Raw genomic sequence first — 14159 nt, 5'->3', positions numbered from 1 at the left:
GGTCGAACAGAAAACTTCAAAGGAGTAGATCTTTACGATCGTTTGTTCAATTCCATCTCAAAGGAGCAATCAAGCAGCAATTAGCTCAAGGCCCCTCTCGTAAGTTTACGATGCACCCTCAGAGACCGCCATGTCGTCTGAGGAATCACCCTCCTCGATCGCTTCACTCGCAGAAGGCCCTGCAAGAGAACAGAGGGCACTATGAGGCATGTGCACCAACGTTACGGTGCGCCTGATGGCAGGTGATGATACGGTTACTCGCGATCATGGGTGTTGAGTGTCAGCTTTCCCTTACCGGCCGTTTCTGCAGCGACACACTCGCCATCAGCCACCGACAGGCAATGTCGCGTGCGGGCGAGGTCGAGCGCCTCCACCTCTGCGTCGGTGAGCTCTACCACTTGCGGCGGGCCACCTCCGATGCGTGCCCTTTCCCGATTGTTCTTGCTCCTCTTCTCCTGTCAAGGCAAAACACAGATGTGTGAGTGGGTGCGTATTGCATTGTGAGACGCATCGAGCATCGGTGTGGGTGGGTTGAGCGTGGCGCAGATGGATGGGAGGATGCGTGTGCCACGTGCCCATCCCATTGCATAGGGATTGGGTGTGTGGTAGTGTTCGGGTGGGGACAGGGACGGTGGGTACTTGCGGGCACGGCGAGGGTGGTGAATGAGTGGCTGTGAGGATTGCTGCTGGAGCGCTGTGGTAGCTCTGCAGGAGGGGTTGAGATCTGTTTGGCGTGATGGTGGGGACGGGCTGTGGGAGGGTGCGTTGGTGTACTCACCTTGCCAGACCTAGTCAGGTCATTGAAGCGCTTGCGGCACTGCTCCCAAGTCCTTGGGGTGTTGGCCCTGCTGCTGACCTCCGCCGCCACCTCTGCCCATGCCTTCCTGGTGGCGGCGGCAGGGAACTTGCGTCCATCCGCCGGGAATAGCGTGTCCCTCCTCCTCCTCACGCCCTCCAGCATCAGCTGCAGCGCAAGGTCGGAAAAACGTGGCGCAGCCTTTCCCCTTGGCTGAGCCATCATCACCAGCCTAATGATTGCAGCAGGAGGGGGGGCTTTGGGAGACTGCCCCTTTAAGTGGAGCTCCTACATCGCGTCGACGGCACTGCGCATGCGCAGCCGGCCGGCACGCAGCTGGGGAGCGGAGAACCCGGAAGCAGGGCTGAATCTGTTCAATTCGCCCTGCGCGTTTTCCACGCTCCCGGAGGACCACCCGCAGGGAACCCGCAGGCCTGCTGAATTCGAGCCCTTGAATTATTTATATCATAAATTATACCTTTGAATTAATTATATAATTTAAACACTTGACGGCTTTATATAATAATTTTAACACTTGAATCATTTACATAATAAATTAAACTTTTGAATTATTCAGATAATCAAATAATCAGTTCAATTATTTACATAATAAATTTAACACTTGATTTTTTTTATATAATAAATGAAACACTTGAATTATTTACAGAATAAAATAAACAATTGTTTCTTTATATATAAATTTAACACTTGTATTATTTATGTAATATATTAAGCTGTAGAATTATTTTTGATAAACTAAACACTTCAATAATTTATATAGTAAATTAAACACTTCAATTGTTTATACAGTAAACTAAACTATTGAGTTATTTATCTAATAAATTAAGCACTTGACTTCTTTAGATAATAAATTAAACAATAAAGTTAGATAATAAATTAAACACTTGTTTATTTGTATAATAATTTCATCAATTGAATTATTTAGATGATTAATTTATGATAAAAATAATTCAATAGTTTAATTTAACAACTGAAGTAGTTATGTAAGAAATTAAACAACTGATTATTTATATTATGAATTAAACTATTGAATTATTTATATAATAAACAAAACCTTTAAATTATTTATTTAACAAATTAAACTAGTGAATTATTTAGATAATAAATTAAACACTTGAAATGTTTAAATAATAAAGTAAACAATTGAACTATTTTTGTAATAAATTATACACTTGACTGTTTCATATAATAAATTAAACACTTGTTTATTTGTATAATAAATTCACCAATTGAATTATTTATATAATAAATTAAACAACTGAACTATTTATATAGTGAATTATACACTTGAATTTTTTATATAATTAAACTACTGAATTATGTATCTAATATATTAATCAATTGAATTATTTATATAATAAATTAAACAATTCAATTATTTAAACAAAAAATTAAACAGTTTATTAATTATATAATATATTAAACTATTGAATTATTCATATAAAATTAAACACTTGAACAATTTAGATGATGAATTAAACTATTGAATTATTTATATAATAAATTTAGCTGTTGAATGTTTTATATAATAAATTAATCTCTTGGTTATTTCTATAATGAATTAATCAATCGAATAATTTAAACTATTGAATTCTCTTTATAATAAATGAAATATTTGAATTATTCATATCATAAATTACTTGAATAATTTATATAATAAATTAAACTATTGGATTATTTATATAATTTAATCAAACGAATTATTTAGAGAATAAATTAAACAATTGAATCATTTATATAATAAAGAAACAATTTAATTAATAAATGAAACACTAGACTTTACATAATAAATTAAACAATTGATTATATAATGAGTTGAACTATTTAATTTTTTATATAATAAATTAAACACTTGAATTGTTCACATAATAATTTAAACAATTGAATTATTTGTATCATAAATTAAACAATTATTATATTTATATAATGAATTAAGCTATTGAGTTATTTATATAATTAAACACTTGAATTATCTATACAATAAAAGAACAATTTAATTTATATAATAATTTAAACACTTGAATTATTTATATAATAAATTTGACACGTGAATTATTTAATGAATTAAACAATTAAATTGTTTATCGAATAAATTATTAATATCGTAAATTAAACAATTCGTTTATTTATATCATGAATTAAACGCTTGAATTATTTATGTAAAATTAAACACCTGAATAATTGATAGGATGAATTAAACTATTGAATTATTTATAATGTAAATTTAGCTATTGAATGTTTGATGTAATAAATTAAACTCTTGGTTATTTCCATAATAAATTAATCAATCGAATAATTTAAACTATTGAATTCTCTTTATAATAAATGAAACATTTGAATTATTCATATCATAAATTAAACACTTGAATAATTTATATAATAAATTAAACAATTCAACGAATGACATAATAAATTAAACGATTGAATTATTTGTATAATTTAATCAATCGAATTATTTATGTCATAAATTAAACAATTTAATTAATAAATGAAACACTCATCTTTATATAATAAATTAAACAATTGATTATATAATGAGTTGAACTATTGAATTATTTATATAATAAATTAAACACTTGAATTGTTCACATAATAATTTAAACAATTGAATTATTTATATCATAAATTAAACAATTATTATATTTATATAATGAATTAAACTATTGAGTTATTTATATAATTAAACACTTGAATTATTTATACAATAAAAGAACAATTTAATTTATATAATAATTTAAACACTTGAATTATTTATATAATAAATATGACACGTGAATTATTTGATGAATTAAACAATTAAATTGTTTATCTAATAAATTATTAATATCGTAAATTAAAAAATTCGTTTATTTATATCATGAATTAAACGCTTGAATTATTTATATAATGAATCAGCTGTTGAATTATTTAGAGAATAAATTTAACAATTGAATTATTTATACATTAAATAAAACGACTCAATAACTTATATAATAAATTAAACTATTTAATTACTTATATAATCAATTAAACTATTGAATTCTTCATATAATAAATTAAACAATGGATTATTTATATAATGAATTAAACTATTAAATTATACATGTAATAAATTAAACACTTGAATAATTTATACAATAAATTAAATAATTCAATTATTTACATAGTAAATTAAACTATTGAACTATTTATATAATATATTAAACTTTTGAATTATTGATTACCTGCTGCACCTGTATGTTGACTTCTTGTGTTTCATGCACGAGGACACCCAGATCCCTCTGGACCGCAGCATTTTGTAGTATTTCCCCTTTCAAATAATAATTTGTTTTTTTATTATTGCTCCCCAAAGTGGATGACTTCACATTTTCCCACATTATATTCCATCTGCCAATTTTTTGCCCATTCCTTTAACCTGTTAACATACCTTCACAGATACTTTGTATCCTCATCGCAACTTGCTTTTCCACCGATCTTTGTATCATCAGCAAATTTGCCACAAGATACTCTGTTCCTTCATCCGAGGTCCAAACGCGATCTCTCTGCATCCAATGTCTTTGCTTTTGGGCCAGATTTTAAGAACATCAATGGCGGCTGTAACACCCAGCATGCAGCGCGGTAAAGATTGTGCCCTATCTGAATCAGTGGAGCCCAGCGCGCAGGCGCAGTAGTGACTCATTATCGGGCAGTGAGTCCTGAGCATGCGCGGGACCAGTCGAGGCTGCGGGAGGAGCGCGTTCGGTGCAGGTGAGAGGATCGGAGCAAGAGGATCAATAAACCCCGGGGCCCGGGTCCGGGCTCAGGCCCAGGCTCAGGCTTCACAAACCCCGAGTGCGGCCCCAGACCCGAATATAAAACAGTGAACATTATCCCCCCCTCACTACCCGCCGGTTTCCGGTTTCTCCCGTGTCGCTCCGGACCAACTCTCAACAAAAGGCCGCGGCCCCGCGCATGCGCGGTGTAAACTGGGACTTCTCAGGGAGCGTCTGTAAATGAAGGAGAAATGGTGATCGGTCAGGGAGTGTCTGTAAATGAAGGAGAAATGGTGATAGGTCAGGGAGAGTCTGTAAATGAAGGAGAAATGGTGATCGGTCAGGGAGTGTGTGTAAATGAAGGAGAAACGGTGATCGGTCAGGGAGAGTCAGTAAATGAAGGATAAATGGTGATCGGTCAGGGAGCGTCTGTAAATGAAGGAGAAATGGTGATCGGTCAGGGAGTGTGTGTAAATGATGGAGAAATAGTGATCAGTCAGGGAGTGTGTGTAAATGAAGGAGAACTGGTGATCGGTCAGGGAGCGTCTGCAAATGAAGGAGAAATGGTGATCGGTCAGTGAGCGTCTGTAAATGAAGGAGAAATAGTGATCAGTCAGGGAGCGTCTGTAAATGAAGGAGAAATGGTATTTTCTATATCTTCAGTCATCCAGGGAGCTCCAGCTCTGGATGCCATTCCGTTCCTCCTCGTGGGAATCTGTCTACTCTCAACCCACTCCTCCTTGAAGGCCTCCCACTGTTCAATTACTGTTCTGCCTGCCAATTTTTGACACCAATTCACCTGGACAAGATCCCTTTTTGACTCATGAAATTAGTCCTCCTCCAGTTAAGAATTTTCACATTTGACTGTCCCCTGTCCTTTTCCATAACTGTTCGAAACCGAATGAGATTATGATCACTGCTGCCCCACTGAAACATGCTCCACCTGCCCCACTTCATTCTCCACACCGAGCTCACTGCTGCACTCACATTCACTCTCTCACATTCACTTTCTCACATGCACTTTCTCACATTCACTCTCTCACACTCACTCTCACATTCCTCTCAACCTTTCACTCAGGGTTTAGGGCCACTGAAAGATGATGCGATGGGTTTGGATTTCAGCACAGGGAGGAGGGAGAGTGTGTGGGACGGGGATTTACAGCTTAAAGGAATAAGAGAGTAAAGAATGTTCCATAGAAAGTAGAGTTATCTGATCTGAATTTCTATCCTGTATTTACAGTGATAATTTTTATAAACTCCTTTTACAGGGTATGAGAAGGGGAGGATTTGCAGACAGGAAACTCAAACCAAAGATCACGTCACGATCTGACAGAGTCACTCGATTCATCAGGACCTGAATATCATCGGCTTTTGAATGTGGAAGGAGAAATGTTTGTCTGTTCTATCTCTGGGAGAAGATTTCAAACATCAGTGTGAGTGGAAAAGCACCGAGACACACACACCCGAGTGAGAGTGTTCCAGTGCACTGACTGTGGAAAGAGCTTTAACCAGTTACACAGTCTGCAAAAACATCAGACCATTCACAGCGGGGAGAAACCGTACACGTGTTCTGTGTGTGGACGAGGCTTCGACTGATCGTCAAACCTGGAGAGACGCAAGGACACCCGGACCACGGAGAAACCGTGGAAATGTGGGGACTGTGGGAAGGGATTCAATTCCCCTTCAAAGCTGGAAATTCATCGACGCAATCACACCGGGGAGAGACCGTTCACCTGCTCCGTGTGTGGGAAGGGATTCACTCAGTCATACACCCTCCTGACACACCAGCGATTTCACTTTGATGAGAGACCTTTTAAATGTTCGGACTGTGAGAAGAGGTTTAAAAGCAAAAGTAACCTGCTGACACACCAACACACTCACACTGGGGAGAGGCCGTTCACCTGCTCCGTTTGTGGGAAGGGATTCACTCGGTCATCCACCCTGCTGACACACCAACGAGTTCACACTGGGGAGAGGCCGTTCACCTGCTCCGTGTGTAAGAAGAGATTTACTCGGTCATCCCACCTACAGAGACACCAGCGAGTTCACTCTGATGAGAGACCTTTTAAATGTTCTGACTGTGGGAAGAGATTTAAAACCAGAAACGAACTACTGAGACACCAACGCACTCACACTGGGGAGAGGCCGTTCTCCTGCTCCGTGTGTAAGAACAGATTCACTCATTCATCACACCTTCTGCAACACCAGCAAGTTCACACTGATGAGAGACCTTTTAAATGTTCTGACTGTGCGAAGAGATTTAAAACCAGAAACGAACTACTGAGACACCAACGCATTCACACTGGGGAGAGGCCGTTCACCTGCACCGTGTGTGAGAAGAGATTTACTTGGTCATCCAACCTGCTGAGACACCAGCGAGTTCACACTGATGAGAGACCTTTTAAATGTTCTGACTGTGAGAAGAGATTTAAAAGCAAAATTAATCTTCTGACACACCAACGCAGTCACACTGGGGAGAGGCCGTTCACCTGCTCTGCGTGTGGGAAGGGATTCACTCGGTCATCAGACCTTCTATCACACCAGCGAGTTCACACTGGGGAGAGACCGTTCACCTGCTTCGTGTGTGGGAAGGGATTCACTCGGTCATCCCACCTTCTGTCACACCAGCGAGTTCACACTGGGGAGAGGCCATTCACCTGCTTCGTGTGTGGGAAGGGATTCACTTGGTCATCCAACCTGCTGATACACCAGCGAGTTCACACTGGGGAGAGACCGCTCATCTGCTCTGTGTGTAAGAAGAGATTCACTCATTCATCACACCTTCTGCAACACCAGCAAGTTCACACTGATGAGAGACCTTTTAAATGTCCTGACTGTGAGAAGAGATTTAAAATCAGAAACGAAATGGTGAGACACCAACGCAGTCACACTGGGGAGAGACCGTTCACCTGCACCTTGTGTGAGAAGAGATTTACTCGGTCATCCAACCTTCTGTCACACCAGCGAGTTCACTCCGACGAGAGACCTTTTAAATGTTCTGATTGTGAGAAGAGATTTAAAAGAAAAATTGATCTGCTGACACACCAGCGCACTCACACTGGGGAGAGGCCATTCACCTGCTCCGTGTGTGGGAAGGGATTCACTCGGTCATCCACCCTGCTGAGACACCAGCGAGTTCACACTGGTGAGAGACCTTTTAATTCACTGACTGTGAGAAGAGCTTTAAAAGCAGAAATGAACTGCTGACACATCAACACATGCCCATTGGGGAGAGACTGTTCACCTGCTCCGTGTGTGGGAAGGGATTCACTCAGTCATCACACGTGCTGAGACACCAGCGAGTTCACATATGACTGCAGGGGTTGGATTCTGCTGTTAATCCCATCCAGGACTGAACCATGTTCATTCTGACAGTTGGGGTTTGTTTCTTCTGATGTCAATAACCCCTATAACTGGGCTGGAGTTTAATATTCTGGATATCTCTTAAATAAATCAGCTTTATTTTCAACACCTTGTTGTAGATTTTGGTCTTTCCCACCTGAGTGTTTAGCATCACCTGACTGGAGCTCAGAAAGGACAATCTGGGGGGAGGATCGTCCGGTGGGAACAGAACTTCAGCCTGGACACAGTCCTTCAGGGCCACACTGAGAGGGGCAAACGGCACTTTGGTCTTTCTCGTCTCCCTTCTCTGACAGTAAAGTCGCTGTGAGGCATCCAGTCTAAAAATGACTGTGGTAATTATTCTATGGAGATTTCAACTGTTTGAGTGACAGTCCTGAGTCTACCATTTAAGGCAGGTGTTAACTCATTTAATTAATCCCGTTAAAATAAATGAGTTAAAGTCTGCATTAAAATAGCAGAGGGAGGAGTTCCCAGGAGCCTGTTAACTGCTGGTACAATTATACAACAGTCATTCGATCTCCAGATAAAGAAGGACCTGCAGTGTGTTTCCAGAATTCACGGTTTTATTGCTGTGTGCGTGTTAGACACCAGGATCACTAAAAATACACGACCCGGACCATCCACAGGGTGGGGGCGATCCCGACAGTTACTCTGGGATCACTCCCACTGCGGAACTCCACCTCTGACCCTGCTGAAGGTTGCAGGCTCAGGGAGTGGGGCCTCCAGGAGTGGACTGTAAGAAAGCTGGGTTTCGGTATCCTGACAAATATATGCCGAGGAACCAGAGGAATCCTTACTAAGGAACCATCTGGGGTTTTACCTGTCAGTGTAGGTCTCGGGGTGAATGATTCCCGACTCCCTGAACTGTCTTACATTTAACCCAGATCGGATCAGGATCAATTCAGTTTACAGGAGAATTTGGTCAAATATCACCCACAATTGAGGGAGACACAAGCAGCCATTCGAGAATCTAAGAGATCTTTGGAAAAGAAGATGGTGCACAATTGTGGGAATAATAGCAAACGTCTTTCCAGCTAGGTCAGGATTCAGAAGACCATTAAAGATGGTTTAGGGCCACTGAAAGACAGTTCAGGACAGATTCCCGGGCTATAGCAGAGCTAGTCATAGAGTCATAGAGTTATACAGCACGGATAGAGGCCCTTCGGCCCATCGTGTCCGCGCCGGCCATCAGCCCTGTCTACTCTAAGCCCATATTCCAGCATTTGGTCCGTAGCCTTGTATGCTATGGCATTTCAAGTGCTCATCCAAATGCTTCTTGAATGTTGTGAGGGTTCCTGCCTCCACAACCCTTTCAGGCAGTGAGTTCCAGACTCCAACCACCCTCTGGGTGAAAAAGTTCTTTCTCAAATCCCCTCTAAACCTCCTGCCTTTTACCTGAATCTATGTCCCCTTGTTATAGTACCCTCAACGAAGGGAAAAAGCTCCTTAGTATCCATCCTATCTGTGCCCCTCATAATTTTGTACACCTCAATCATGTCCCCCCTCAGCCTCCTCTGCTCCAAGGAAAACAAACCCAATCTTCCCAGTCTCTCTTCATAGCTGAAGCGCTCCAGCCCTGGTAGCATCCTGGTGAATCTCCTCTGCACCCTCTCCAAAGCGATCACATCCTTCCTGTAGTGTGGCGACCAGAACTGCACACAGTACTCCAGCTGTGGCCTAACCAGTGTTTTATACAGTTCCATCATAACCTCCTTGCTCTTATATTCTATGCCTCGGCTAATAAAGGCAAGTATCCCATATGCCTTCTTTACCACCTTATCTACCTGTTCCGCCGCCTTCAGGGATCTGTGAACTTGCACACCAAGATCCCTCTGAACCTCTGTCTTGCCTAGGGTCCTCCCATTCATTGTGTATTCCCTTGCCTTGTTAGTCCCTCCAAAGTGCATCACCTCGCACTTTTCCGGGTTAAATTCCATTTGCCACTGTTCCGCCCATCTGACCAACCCATCTATATCGTCCTGCAGACTGAGGCTATCCTCCTCGCTATTTACCACCCTACCAATTTTTGTATCATCAGCGAACTTACTGATCATACCTTTTACATTCATATCCAAGTCATTAATGTAGACCACAAACAGCAAGTGACCCAGCACCGATCCCTGTGGTACCCCACTGGCCACAGGCTTCCAGTCACAAAAACAACCTTCGAGCATCACCCTCTGCCTTCTGCCACTAAGCCAGTTTTGTATCCAAAGTGCCAAGGCACCCTGGATTCCATGGGCTCGTACCTTCTTGACCAGTCTCCTGTGGGGGACTTTATCGAAGGCCTTACTGAAATCCATGTATACCACATCCACTGCGTTACCCTCATCCACACGCCTAGTCACCCCCTCAAAAGCTGTTAAATGACTATTTCTCATCAGCCTACACTCCTGTGGATGATGCTCAGATTCCAGCTGTGGGATGTGCTGTCAACAATAACATCATAAATATTAAAATAGAAAGGGATGTCATCTTGGATAAAATATGAAATCTCAAAATACTTTGTGCTCCAGGTCCAGATGATATCCACCCCCGGGTGTTTAAAGAGATGGGACGGGTGCTCTGTGAGCCCCTTGCCTGTATCTTCAACAGCTCAATAGAGTCAGGGATTGTCCCCTGAGATTGGAAGGTAGCTCACGTAGTTCCCATTTTCATGAAAGGAGACAAATCAGAGCCAGGGAAAGACAGGCCCATCAGTGTGACATCGATCTGAGGGAAGATGCTTGAAGGGATCCTAAGAGATGCTGTTTATGATCACGGGGAAAGAGAAGGGGCCATTAGAGATACTCAACACGGCTTCTGGGAAAGAAAATGGTGTCTCACAAACTTGCTTGAGTTTTTTGAAGAAGTTGCTGGGTTAGTGGATGAGGGTAATCCGGTTCACATTGTCTATCTCAGGGGTGTCAAACTCATTTCCTATGGTGAACCTGACCCGATATCATGACACTTGGCCTGGGCCACATTCAGCAAAAGTTATTAAACTGGAAAGAGATGAAAATGAACTCTATTGTTACTTCCATACATTAAGATGTTGTTTTCTGCTACTGCTGCTCCCGATACCTGGCGCCTCTGAGCTTGAACTATTGCACCAACATTTGGAGTAAATGACTGGCCTGAGGCCTGTCTTGGATAAAAACATGAGGACCACTTGTCATTACAGAACTGTGTGCCCCAAACACTAACCGTGGAAGTGAATTCCACAGACTGCCTACTCCCTATGTAAAGAAATTTCTCTTGACTACTGCTCTAAAACAGATAGCAGGGGTTAATTGTAGCGACTCACACTGTATAAGGTGGAAAGTGATGTTTCACAAGGATTGGTTCAGGGACCACTGTTCACAATTCACATAAATGATTTGGACTCGGGAATCGGAAGTACAATTTCAAAATTAACAGATGACACCAGATTGGCGGGGTGGGGTGGAGTTTGGATAATATTGATGAAGATTGTGACCAAATACAAAATACATTAATAAACTTGCAAAATGGGTGTATAATTGGCCAATGAATTTTAATGCAGATGACAGTGAATTGGAGCATTTTGGTAGCAAGAATTTGGAAGTTGTGCCCTGTATACCCAAGTCCAAGTCATTAATGTATATCAAGAAAAGCAGTGGTCCCAGCACCGACCCCTGGGGAACACCGTTGTACACCTCCCTCCATTCCGAAAAACAGCTGTTCACCACTACATTCTGTTTCCTGTTATTTGGCCAATTCTGTATCCATGCTGCTACTGCCCCTTTTATTCCATGGGCTTCAATCTTGATGACAAGCCCATTAGGCGGCACTTTATCGAATGCCTTTTGAAAGTCCATACACACCACATCAACTGCATTTCCCTCATCGACCCTCTCTGTTACCTTATCAAAAAACTGTATCAAGTTAGTTAAACACGATTTGCCTTTAACAAATCCGTGCTGGCTTTCCCTAATCCTTGTCCAAGTGACTGCTAATTCTGTCCCCGATTATCGTTGCTGGAACTTTCTCCACTGCCGAGGTTAAACTGACTGGTCTGTAGACGCTGGGTTTTGTCTTTCACCCTTTCTTGAACAATGGTGTTACATTTGCAATTCTCCAGTCCTCTGGCATCATCCCCATATCTAAGGATGTTTGGAAGATTATGACCAGCACCTCTGCAATTTCCACCGTTACTTCCCTCACTAACCGAGGATGCATCTCATCCGGACCAGATGACGTTTCTACTTTAAGTACAGCCAGCCTTTCAAGTACCTCCTCTTTATGATTTTTAGCCAATCCAGTATCTCAACGACATCTTCCTTTACTGACATTCTGACAGCATCTTCTTCCTTGGTAAAGACAGATGCAAAGTATTTGTTTAGTACCTCCGCCATGCCCACTGCCTCCCTCTGCTACTTCCTCACTATAACCTGGGTGAGTGGTCCAATTGATAACGCATCTGCCTACGGATCAGAAGACTATCGGTTTGATTCCTTCCTGGCTCAGATGTTTTTTTTTGCAAACTGTGCATTATTTTATAGCTGTCCTAATTGCTGATGCTGCCTGGCTGCATACCTGGTAAGTGCCTTCTTATTGCAGCAAGCAGTGCATCAGTGTCAAAATCTGAAGGTCCTGAATTCAATCTTCAGAGAAGACCTCAGGGATTACGAAGCTTTTTTTCTATCTCTCACCTCATCTTTCCATCTTTGCTGCAGAGCAAAATCAAGAACTTTTGCTTACTGCAGATTTGCTGCCTCTTGACCTCTCTGTACCCAAACACACAGCGAAGATTAGGAAGTGCATGGGCTATGGACTCGCTGACAACACTCTTGTTTCTGTATAATTGCACCAAGACAATCGGTGAGTGGAGAATATAATCAACGATCCCGCTACTTCTCACATGCCAAGTGAGCGATCTGCCAGTTGAGCTAAACCTCGTTTGCTGTTTGTAAATCGCCCTTCACAGTTCCTGCCTCACACTCGCCTCCAAGCTGCTCCACGACCAGCAGAGAAATCTTGCCTTGGGTTATGGATCCCTGAATATATGAAATACTTTGCTCTAATCGGCGGTATCGAGCATCAGCAAGTGAGGAACAGCAGAACGGGAAGCCACAGTAATGAATGATGCTGAGAAGAGCCCGAGCCTGCGGAAGGAAGATGAGGTCACTGGAAAGCAACAGCCGCCCGAGCTTGAGGGAGCAGCGTGAGCCCTGACTGACTGACTGATCGAAAACCTTTTTGCCTGAAATTGAGGGCGATTTGAAGTGTTGCTGCTCAAAGGCACTCCCTGCTGGTGAGCAGAGGGAAATGCTCGAGTGAAACAGCCGTGCTCGGGCACACACAGAAAGCTTCAAGATTTGAGAAATGAAAAGTGGTGTCCTGTAACTCAGTGGCAACATATTAATCTGCAAACTGCCTGCAAAGTTCAGAGAGCGACCTTGAGGTAATTGTTGCTTATTCCAAAAGTACACTCACTCCTTCGAGCCGGAATTGAACCAGCGACCTAAGGATGACTTTACTTTGGTTTAATTCACTACAGTCCTCCGCTCTACCAGCTGAGCTATCGAAGGGAAGTGATAGAAAGGATTGTCTTTGGTGATTGTTCACCGTGCGCCTGTTGACATGTTCAGACTCGTGAAACAGTCGAGTCTCGAGTAAAACAAAGGCACGGATGAGGGTTTCAGCAGCAGAACTTCATTCTGGAAGTTGGGATTTGTTTCTGCTGATGTTAATAACCGCTATAACTGGGCTGAAATTCAATATTCTGGATATATGTCAAATAAATCAACTTTGTTACAAACAGAATGGGTCAATTACTTGATGAATTCAAGATAAGAGACTAATTGATGTCCGAATGACCGATTATTATGTCTTCCTCCTTTCTCACTGTAGATTATTTCAGTTCACATACCTTCAATCACTCTCATGGCCAAGTCCCAGTTCCCCGGTCCTTCCCGAGTGCCTCTCCCAGCCTTGGGATCCAGGGAAGGTATCAGTAATGTACCCGGGATCACTAAACACAAAACCCAGTCTGTGAATCACTTTCAGCTCCTGGACTTATCGTGTGTCCCACAGCATCTCGTTGACCTTCGATGTGTGAATAGAGCATCAGGTATGGGAATCTCGGCTTAAATTTAAATCCACTCTCCAAATGTATTCAACAAAATACAAACAAGTAAACACATCACGGCCCAATAATCCAGCAGTAAATTCAAAGGAATAATTCTGTTATCAAACTCTTTGAGTGGACATAGAATCATAGAATCATAGAAGATTGCAACATGGAA

At 41.6% G+C, this 14159-nt stretch overlaps 1 non-coding gene and 1 pseudogene across 1 annotated transcript; one reads left to right on the top strand and one right to left on the bottom strand.

Moving 5' to 3' along the window:
- The window catches only part of LOC137335992 (zinc finger protein 271-like), a 47378-nt pseudogene extending 39443 nt beyond the window's left edge, over positions 1-7935 (top strand).
- Positions 7936-13347: 5412 nt separating this feature from the next.
- On the bottom strand, positions 13348-13442 carry trnay-gua (transfer RNA tyrosine (anticodon GUA)). The gene is made up of 2 exons: positions 13406-13442; positions 13348-13383 (listed from the first exon to the last, which is right to left on the bottom strand). It is a non-coding gene; the product is annotated as a tRNA-Tyr (tRNA).
- Positions 13443-14159: the final 717 nt, after the last annotated feature.

The sequence above is a fragment of the Heptranchias perlo genome, chromosome 20 (assembly GCF_035084215.1).
Source record: "Heptranchias perlo isolate sHepPer1 chromosome 20, sHepPer1.hap1, whole genome shotgun sequence".
Classification (NCBI taxonomy): Eukaryota; Metazoa; Chordata; class Chondrichthyes; order Hexanchiformes; family Hexanchidae; genus Heptranchias; species Heptranchias perlo.
The sequence above is the reverse complement of the archived record's forward strand: the minus strand, read 5'-3'. Positions and strand labels throughout refer to the sequence as shown.